Below are 10,671 nucleotides of genomic sequence, written 5' to 3' on the forward strand. Positions count from 1 at the left end.
TTTGTACACAAATTGTGTACAAAATTAGCTTGTGCATAAAATCATCGAATCAAAGACAAAGGATAAAAATCGCATGTATTTATTCATATATTATTATATATGCATGCCTATGTCTATGAATATGGCGGTTAGTCAAAATATCAATATTAATCAGTTTTCAGAGTGAACTCTGTCACTAAAACTGAAAAATGTTAGTAAGATTTTAAAGCTGAATTTCACAAAACAAGAAAATTAGTATTTGCATCAGTTTTGTTGAGTATGGCCGGTTCAGTTGCAGTTTTGCCCATAAAAGTGATAAAACGGCAATGATTGATGGTATAATTAATAAATGGCCACCAAAATGAAAGAATAATCAGTTCTATAAAGCGATAAATGTATAATTGTTCGTGCTGGGTGCTGTTTTTAAAATCTTTTGTGTTTCAAACTTTTCCTTATTATAATGATTCCGGTTCTGCATGTGATGCTACCATGTCCATGTTTATCAATTATCATAAAAGATACAAAAAAATCCTCGCAAAACCAATTTTGAATTCATAAGGGAAAACTAAAAGGTGTGCTTTATTAAAGAGTATGAGCAACGAAAATGATTTTTTTTCACGTCAGGGAACTCGTCGAATAATGGAAATAATATATAGTAATGACATTCTTGATACAGCAAATAGGACATCACAAGCTGACTAGAATCTCAAAACATTATAAAATATCACTCAGTTAAATCATGTCGCATTTACATCATTAATGAAATATATGGTAGTAACATCAAAGTTGTTATGTTGGTTGTTATACACAAGGGCCAAAGCAAGTGAACATGATTTCAAACACACTGTCGATGAGTCTTTCAATCTGTCATATAACCGATATAAGTCAATGAAGAAAGTGTAATGATGCTAAATGTACATAAAATACGATGTGTCGGGCTAAATCTGTCCCATTTATTGTAATAGATTCTAGATAGTTCTGGATGTTATATAAATATCAAACAGTTCTACCTCGCTACCATGCATGCAAGCGTTGTGGTTGTTGACCAGATGCAGTTTTTTCCTCCACTCCAGCTTGCGATATCATCCCGTCATTGACTATAGAACATATAAACACATCACTAAACCCAATCACCTAACAAAAATACAACGACAACATCGTGTTCATACATTTTATCCTTCCATACACATTTTGCAGTATTTCATTTAGGAAAAATTAGCAATGCGTGCTATAAATATACTTGCAGTCATTCCTTACGATTTTTGGCACTCTTGTGATTTTCGAGTGGAATTATACACACTTCAAATTCAACTGTTCCCGGCTTGAATTGGAGTAATTTCTGTTTTATATATTCGTTTTGTATTACGTATATATATTACGTCGTAAGGGGCTGGGTTGTTTTTAGATCAAGTTTCCTGATTCGCAAATGATGGAGAGGGAGATTGGAGAAAAATCGAGAAAGGTTTATCAATAAAAAACTGAGATAACTAAATAAATAGACAGAATTTAGCCGCGACAAACTATACTCGTTTAAAAACAGACATCACATGCATGAACACCGGCCACACTTAATTGGGCAGAATAGCCCACCATTTTGAGTGTGCAAAAATTAGGAATACATGCTATAAATATATGTATTCATCCTTTCTGTATATTACTCTTTCCGTCGTAACGCATAAGTGCATGGTTACTTTTAGACTGTCTGCATGATTGGCTACAAACACGCACGCAATGTTTTCCCTCGATCTCGTGCAATCAATGACCAGGCTTGATTATAAATAGAGGACGAATATTCTTAAACGTATCATTCAACCAAATATACTGAAGAGTGAAGAAGTGTTTGAAACTACTGCACAATAACTGATAAACTCGTCTATATCGAGGTAGGTCGTCCTATAAGTATAAATCAAAATGTTTACGCATTGTTTTATACGCTTATTTTTTTTTAAACCAGGTGGTTACTCAGCTGTCTTTCATACTTACTAATTATTATATTCTTTAGCATCAACAACAATGAAATTTGCTTTTGAAGTTCTGCTGTTGCTGATTGTTTGTACAACATTATTATCAGCAAAACCACACTATGAAATTGAGGAAGGACGTGAGGTAAGAGTCAACGACATTACTTGGCTTTGTCTTTGTATATTTGTTATCAGATAAAGGCCAAGTTCCACGGTTGAAAAACCTGTCTTAGCTGCGTGTTCAGTACGGCAAGAGCCGTAGCGATGGGGGATATTCGAAAAAAGCGTCCTATCGACCCTTTTGTATACATACACAATTCCTAAATCACAGCATTCAGTAAAATCATCAATCACACTGGAACGTATTCCATTATACATGATAGCTACAATTATATCCGAACCATATTTTAGGCAAAAGTTTACCCATAGCACCTTGTTTTTCCTCTTATTAATTATGCGAAAGGAATGATTAAAAAAATTCTGTTTTGACTCGGAATTTGTGGTCGTTACAACCGAAACGAAACGCCCCCGAAACGAAACATCCTAGTTACGGCATATCATGCAGTATAAAGTGCATGCAAGTATCCAGTTCTACCCTACGGATTTCTTTTGTAATTGCAATTTGCAATAGCTTACAATAGAAATCCGTCGAGCAGAACTGAATATATTAATATTACTCCCCCCCCCCAATTATCGTTCTACGTAGTTACGCCCTAAACAGAAGAAGGCTAGAACTTTCAGAGAGCTAGGCTAATAGCGTGTATAAAACTGAAAGTTTATTTCTCATTAACAGAATGAAAAGGACCAGAGAAGTGTTCAGAACGATTGTAGAGAGACCGGGTGTCCAATAGGAAAATACTGGTAAGGACAAATTAAATATTCCGTTATTCACAAAGATTTTTTTCCCTGCATGTATGCTGTCTGCGAGAAGTGTCATCAAAGACGTATTTCAAAAAGTGTTTATATCCTAATTTTTCTGATTAAAAACTTGGAAGAGCCCCCACTACATGTGCTAAAATTACTGATCTGATATCCCACAATAAAAACAAAACCAAATCTGAACAAATACCTTAAAAATTAGTGATATTACCGGCATTGGTGACAAGCGATGCCCTACTTGGTATCGCCTTTCCACGGGCATGCACATGCAAAATCATTTAGTAATAATCAATGCAATACTGTCTCTGTTATTTATGTATTTATTTATAGTACGTGGTGTTGGACAGACTACATGTGCATACCAGTTAATGCCATGTGTTAACTGATTACGTCCTTCTCTTCAGTATGTTAAAAATATTCACTATGGTCTATGTTGTCAAAATAGTTTTAATAGTTGAATATGGTCACTAATGCCGTCTATCTTTCATCAATAAAACAGAGAGTTTAACTTTTGCGTGTGTGTAATTTGGTGAAGTAGCTACGACTACTTACGAGGCTTAGACGCCAAAAGAAATAGACGGGTTTAGGGGAGTTTAAAGAATCAACACACCATTTATACAGAGTAAATTTAAATTTGCCTAAAATTAAAAAAGGACGCCGTTGCAATGTTTTACACTAAATAGCGGGAAATTCGTCAGCGTATTTGACGCAAAAAATTCCGCTGGTGGAAAACCGGCTTTATCGGTTCCGTGTGAACGATTGATTATGATTGATTGATTATTATTAAGATACTTGAATGGCAGTTCAAAAACGAACTGAAAAACACAAGTTTACAAGTATCAGAAAGGTAAGACTATTTACATATTTAGAGTGATAAAATACTCAGGAATACAATTACTAACATGATAATACCATAATTACAAAAAGATATTAAAGATTAAAATGAGTTCCATTTACGTATGCAATACGGCAAAAAGCGAACAAGGCGGCACCGCGCGGCTGAATTTCGTTCGTTCACAAATTTGTCCGGTCCCGTAGTCTTAAGGCGGATTCCACTTACAGCGAAATCTTTCGCTAGCGAAATATTTGCATATTTTCTTTTGAATTGAGAACAGTCAAGTCGCCCTAATTTATTTATGCTGTTAAAATTCATTAACGTTCTAACGGATCCTAAGGCTCACATCAGTACGATAGCACACCAGCTCTTACACTATATTTTTGCCCCCTGCCGATCGGTAGGGATGGAGACGGTATCCGAGCGAAACGATCGGGCTAGGGGTGAAACGGTGTTTCTTTTGAGTTTGCTGTTTTCGGCGCAGATAATAACTCTACGAACCATGCTATTTTAACGGTACCTCCTCCATCCCGTGATCAACTGTCACACGTGAGTCACTGAAGTGAAACCGTGGAATAAACGATACGAACATCAAAGTACACACACACACAAAAAGAAGAAAAATACCTGTAAATGTGGCGATCATTAATGAATTTACCTTTACCCCAAACACCAATTCAACGACCAAAACGGGTGTGAAAAGAACTGTGCTTAATCCTGCAAAACAAACTAACAAAAAAAACCCAGCGAGATTAATAAGACGCTTCTCCCGTAGAGTTCACAACATCGCGTGAAGTCGTTAGGGAAAAGGGAGGGATGGGTCACGCAAGCAACTAACAACTAGATCAGGGAAACTGGGCTCATATTTATACTCACCGCGGAGGGGGCAAGTAACCGACCGGACCAGCGTCCTAAGACCCGAGACACTACGATACGAAGACCCGTATAACATTAACTTCCTTTATTATTTAATAATAAATACATAAAGAAAATATGTAAATATTTCGCTAGCGAACGATTTCGCTGTAAGTGGAAATCCGCCTTTAAAATTGCGGCAGGTTGAAGAAGTTGTGGCTGCGAGATTCACTCGCTAATATTTGGCCGGAATGCCTTTGACTATTTGTATGTGTGGAGTCCAGAGATGCCTCAGAACTCAGCTAAGAAAGGTACAAAAACCGATATGTTATGCCGAACATTAGCCGTGTTCCGACTACGAGCTTGTAGGCCTAGCTTTGAATTTTGTAGTGTACGTACTACATACACTTCGACGAGTCGAGGCTAAGGAAATTATTAGAGCAGGTGGCTCTGGTTATCCAGTGAGAAACACCTGGACACAGTGCGTTGACACTACGAAAGTCTAGTTTGTGCTAAGCATTGGCTGGCCGGGTCGTGTAAACACGGCGATTATTGACACAGGCCTAGGTTATGCAGGGTGTTTTAACAAACTTAAATGAACGGCAAATGCAATTTTTTGATATTGGAGTAGATGCCGTAGATGGATCGCTGTTGAATGACATGTACATTTGAGTTGTGCGGTACGATATGGAGAAAAAAGAGCTATAATACGAGTTCAATTATAAATTATGATGAATCGCATACTTTCTCTGCAGATTCTGTAGAAATTAAAAAGTATTGAAATTCAACGCTCATTCATTATTTGTGGCCTTGCATAGTCAATTGCTATTGTTCTAAGCATCGTTTAACAAAAGGCGGCCTCGACATGTTCGTGATTAATTGCTTTCCTCATAGCTTTTTCATAGCTTTATTATAAGCTCAAGTGAAGCACAATCTATGGAACAAGAAATTTACTCTTATGGAATTTTATAATAATAATAATAATTTTAATAATTTGTAAAGCGTTTTTCACATTAAATGATCAAGAGCGCTGTTATATTACAATATAGATATAAGTATATGACTAAAAATATATTAAAATTATGTTAAAACTAATCTACATATAGGCTAATTTAAAAAGATGGGTTTTTAGACTAGTTTTAAAAGTACTAATAGATGTAATGTCACGAACATCTTTCGGTAACTCATTCCAAAGCTAGTCTAGGGGCGGCCACGCTGAAAGTGCGATCACCAAGTGATCGCAAGGATTTACCACTTGGGAATTCTGGCAGTAAACTGCAATTCGATCGTAAAGAATAGTTTCCCTCCTTTTTAATGTTAAGTAAGTCTTTAATATAATGTGGAGCCATTCCATACAAGGCCTTAAAAGTAAGTAGTAAAAGTTTAAAATTAATCCTGAATTTGAGAGGCAGCCAATGTAGATCGTACAAAATGGGCGTAATGTTTACGCCCATTACATAATGTTTTACTCTCAGATATACCAAAAGTCTCAATATACCACCCGAGGTCGCCAAAAATATGCCACGAAATCTCGCGATATATCCAACGTTGGAACAATGTTCCCATATATTTGATACACCCTGTATAATGTTATTTATAGCGTCGACGGTTGATCGAGAAATATAATATAACATTCATCATTATATCATGAACTAAATCCTACTTTAATAACTGCAGCTAAAACTCATGCAGTTCAAATTTAGTAGTGGCGACCACGCTGTATTTAGACCGACTTCTAATGCCACGTATCTTCCGCATTGCATTCTAGTTTCGTGCGATGATGAACAATAAAAAGTTTTTAAAGTGATGAATAAATGTTGGTCCATTATTAATATTCAGTTCAGCACATGTTTTCTCAACACTGTTCGTCATTGCAGGGGGTCCGCAACTGAACACACCAATCTTACCAACCTATTTGGAAAGAAATGAAACCTTTTCTAGCATGTCTGCTGAATGTCTCCGTATTCTAGAATTGAAAACATCGTATATCATCGTTTACCTCTGGATGGTTACCTCATTATGGGAGGGCTCAAAAAATTGAGCGATACCATACAAGGACCATTGACTGAGGATGCGTCTGAAGATCAAGTACGAGCAGACACAACCAAAAATTCAGGTGCATTTGCCGAGCTGACACAAGTACTAGATGATCGAAGCCTGTCGCTTATTATCCGAGACGCAGTATAAATGATGGACGAAAGGCCCTGGGAATCCTGCATGAACATTATTTATCGAAGGGCAAACCACGTGTTATATCTCTATACACTGAACTAACCTCTCTTACGAAGTCGAGCGAAGAATTTGTTACAGATTATATGCTGCGGGCAGAGATAGCATCCACATCTCTAAAAACTACTGGGGAAACTATAACTGATAGTCAACTGATCGCGATGATCATCAAAGGATTACCTTTGGAAGCCGTACAAAGCGTTTTCTGTGGTAACGCAAAGAGACAAAGGACAATCGTTTAGCGAGTTTAAAGTCTCCTTGAGCAGTTTTGAGGAAACCTAAAAGCTCTCAGAAAAAGGCGATTGAGTCCTTGAGGACACTTGGAGTCCGACAAAGGAAAAATCGTTTGCTATGGGTGTGGAAAACCGGGACATAAAATTTCAGAATGTCGTTTACTGAGAAACCGCTGGTGCGCTGTTTGTAAAAACAACACCCCCAACACGGAAAGATGTCACAGGAAGAAGACAAGGAAACCTATGCACAAACAATATGCTTGCGACAAAATTCGTAAGAAATAATCATTATCATGATAGTGCGTGCACGATGATCAGTCATATCTTTTCAGAGTAGGTTGTGATACGAATAATATTTATTAATTAATAGTATATTAGTTGATTGTGGGGCTACAACACACATAATACATGATCTTGGCAAATTTGTTAAGTTTGACACGCAATTTAATCCTGAAAGGCACTTCATTGAGTTGGCAGACGGGAAATGGTCAAACAATTTTGCGCAGAAAAGGGGTGATGCTGAAGTGGAAATCTGTGATGTTGAAGGTAAAACACATAAGGCTCTTCTTAAAAATGCTCTTTATATTCCTTCTTACAAGCAGAATATTAAATATAATCTCACTTCTCAGTCCATGCAGCAGTTAGTAGGGGTGCCACTGCGAACTTCTCTCCTAATCATGCTATATAAATTATATATAGTTAGTCCAGATGGTATAGAATTTAAGATAGAAAAGGAAAGAAAGTTATGTTACTTGAACAGCGTAATCTCATCTGACATGTCAAAACAGGCTAGCAAGTCTAAGTCTTTGAAAGATTGGCATAAAATTTTAGGACACTGTAATCTCAATGATGTTCTAGCTTTGGAAAGTGTAATTTGAAGGCGTGAAAAGAAAGAGTTTGATTGCGGAACATGTGTGGAAGGAAAGATGACCCAAAATAGGAGCAGAAAGCCAGACAGGAGACGGCTAGTAATATTCTGGAGTTAGTTCACTGTGATTTAGTTGGCCCTATAGACCCTATAGCAAGAGAAGGTTACCGGCTTACTTGTGCTCTAAAATGAGCAATCAAAGTTCAAAAATTTGAAGAACATGCATATGCAACTTCATATGAACACAATCAAAGTTCTTTACCCGACTGATTTCGTTGTGCAATTCCTTAGACCATACTCTTTTCAAATTAGTTTAACCGCCCATTTCCTCGAGATCCTGCATGTATGAGATGAGCTGTGGGCAGCAACCACAACTTTAGAAGGTTTTAGGGCTAGAAAGGTGCCCAGAAATGACATTTCTAGCATTCTGAGAAGACGTTTTTGAGAAAGCTCGGCTTTTACAATTAGGGAGTTAACAACTACCTACCTTTCAAATACATAGCAATGCGTGCTATAAATATACTTGCAGTAATTTCTTTTCAGTGTTAATCTTTCCGTCGTAAAGGGCCGGGTTGTTTTTAGATCAACTGTCCTGATTCGCAAATGATGACCTTTCCGTAAGGAGATTGGAGAAAGATCGGGAAAGGTTCATCAATAAATGAAGATAATTAATAAATATAGGCAGAATTTAGCCGCTAAACTATATACTCGTTCAAAAACAGACATCACATGCATGGACACCATGCACGCTTGGTAGAATAGCCCACCATTTTGTAGTTTTTCCTTTTGCAAAAATTGGCAATGCATGCAATACATATATATATATATACTCATGTAGCTATATTCTTTCTGTGTTACTCTTTCCGTCGTAACGTATAAGTGCATGGTTGCTTTTAGACTGTCTGATTCGCTAGAAACACGCACGCAATGCTTACCCTCGATCTCGTGCAATCAATGACCCGGCTTGATTACAAATATAGAGGACGAATATTCTTAAACGTATCATTATTAAACCAAAAATACTGAAGGGTGAAGAAGTATTTGAAACTACTGCACAATAACGTATAAACTCGTGTATATTGAGGTAGGTCGTCCTAAATCATAATGTTTACGCATTGTTTCATGCAGTCTATCTTATACAGTCTTTAATTTCGTAATTATTATATTCTTTAGCATCAAGAACAATGAAATTTGCTTTTGAAGTTCTGCTGTTGCTGATTGTTTGTACAACATTATTATCAGCCAAACCACACTATGAAATTGAGGAAGGACGCGGTGAGGTAAGAGTCAACGACATTTCTTAACTTTGTATAATGTTATCAGATAAAGGCCAAGTTCCACGGTTTGAAAACCAGTCCTGTCTTATTAGCTGCATGTTCAGTAGTCTAAAAACTCTATATATACCCAACGCCTGCATGTCTCAAGTCTTCTTTTAATAATTTATCTTGCATGCCTGCTTATATAATACGGAGCTTTAGCAGTGACTCTGTGGCAGTGACTACGAGTACGACTACGACTGTGTCACAGAGTAAGTAATAGATATCTATTATTAAAGAGCTTTAGATTTGACTATACGGCTCCCGCTACGGCTACCAGATTCGTCACTGTGGCGCGAAACAAACGTATGCATACGCCATCTCGTGCTGGCATGATAAACCACTGCAAACCATAGGCAGCCCAATGGCGTTATGGTTTTATTTGATTTAAAAATGTACACTTTGATGAAATTCACACATATATATTTCATTTATTTACATGCTAATATACTTAAATCCTGTCACTTATACAACGGGCGACTTGCGTGTCAAGTGGCGACAAATGTGTGAATTTCATCAAAGTGTACATTTTAAAATCAAATAAAACCATTCGCCATTGGGCTGCCTATGTGCAAACACAATAACAAATGCATGTCTATCCCGTCAAATATTTCGGAAATTTTACGCCTACTATTTCGAGTACACTTAATGAAAGGCCACGGTCACGAAAAACAGTTCTTTCAAATTATTTTCTGGAAAAAGCGAGAAAATGTCAACTATTATTGCTTTCTAAGTCACGTAGTGAGGACTACGAAGTTTTCTTAAAATGCCGTAGTCAGATCAGTGAACGACGGCTACGAGTCTGTGGTGTCAGTACGAAGTAATCGGAAGTATCACGAATATCACGTCCATGTGACGAATCTCGTAGCGGTAGCGGGAGTCGTTGTCAAATCTAAAGCTCTCTATTTCCTCTGTGACCATGTGTAGTCCTCTGTGACTACGAGTACGAGATTAGTTATTCTCGCGCGTTGTTTGCTTACCCCATCAGCCAAAACTTGCCAAAACTCGTAGTCGCCGATCTTAAGCTTTTGAGTACGAGTTTTTTGATAAATTTCGTACTCGAAAGCCCAACGACTACGAGTTTTCGGTGATGGCGTAAGCAAACAACGCGCGATAATGACGAATCTCGTACTCGTATAGTCGTACTCGTATAGTCACTGCTAAAAGGCAAAGCTCCCTAATAGCGCGCAAAAAGCTGAAAGTTAATTTCTCTTTAACAGAGTGAAAAGGACCAGAGAAGTGCTCAGAATTGTTTTACTACCGGGTGTCCATCAGCACAAATCTGGTGAGGAAAAATGCGATAGTCCGTATATATTCTCAAATAATTTTTTTCGGCCTTCTCGTGAAATGTGTCGTCAAAGACGTATTTTAAAAAAGTGTTATATTCATTTTTTGTTTGGAAGCTGTGATTGAAAGAGTTTGTCCACCCTACATATGTGCATGCATGTTAAAATTACTGAACTGATATTTCAAACCACGGTCACGGGTCATGCACGCTCCACGGGCATGCACATGC

General features: G+C 37.4%; 2 long non-coding RNA genes across 2 annotated transcripts; both read left to right on the top strand.

The window, feature by feature from the left end:
* Nucleotides 1–1,799: 1,799 nt before the first annotated feature.
* On the top strand, nucleotides 1,800–2,801 carry LOC114531690. Its single transcript, XR_003687875.1, has 3 exons — nucleotides 1,800–1,862; nucleotides 1,982–2,085; nucleotides 2,734–2,801. It is a non-coding gene; the product is annotated as an uncharacterized LOC114531690 (long non-coding RNA).
* Nucleotides 2,802–8,755: 5,954 nt separating this feature from the next.
* Nucleotides 8,756–10,433, top strand: LOC114531760. The gene is made up of 3 exons (XR_003687881.1): nucleotides 8,756–8,923; nucleotides 9,013–9,119; nucleotides 10,376–10,433. It is a non-coding gene; the product is annotated as an uncharacterized LOC114531760 (long non-coding RNA).
* Nucleotides 10,434–10,671: the final 238 nt, after the last annotated feature.

This window comes from Dendronephthya gigantea, unplaced genomic scaffold (assembly GCF_004324835.1).
Source record: "Dendronephthya gigantea isolate DGI-Jeju-01 unplaced genomic scaffold, DenGig_1.0 000074F, whole genome shotgun sequence".
NCBI classification, from domain to species: Eukaryota; Metazoa; Cnidaria; class Anthozoa; order Malacalcyonacea; family Nephtheidae; genus Dendronephthya; species Dendronephthya gigantea.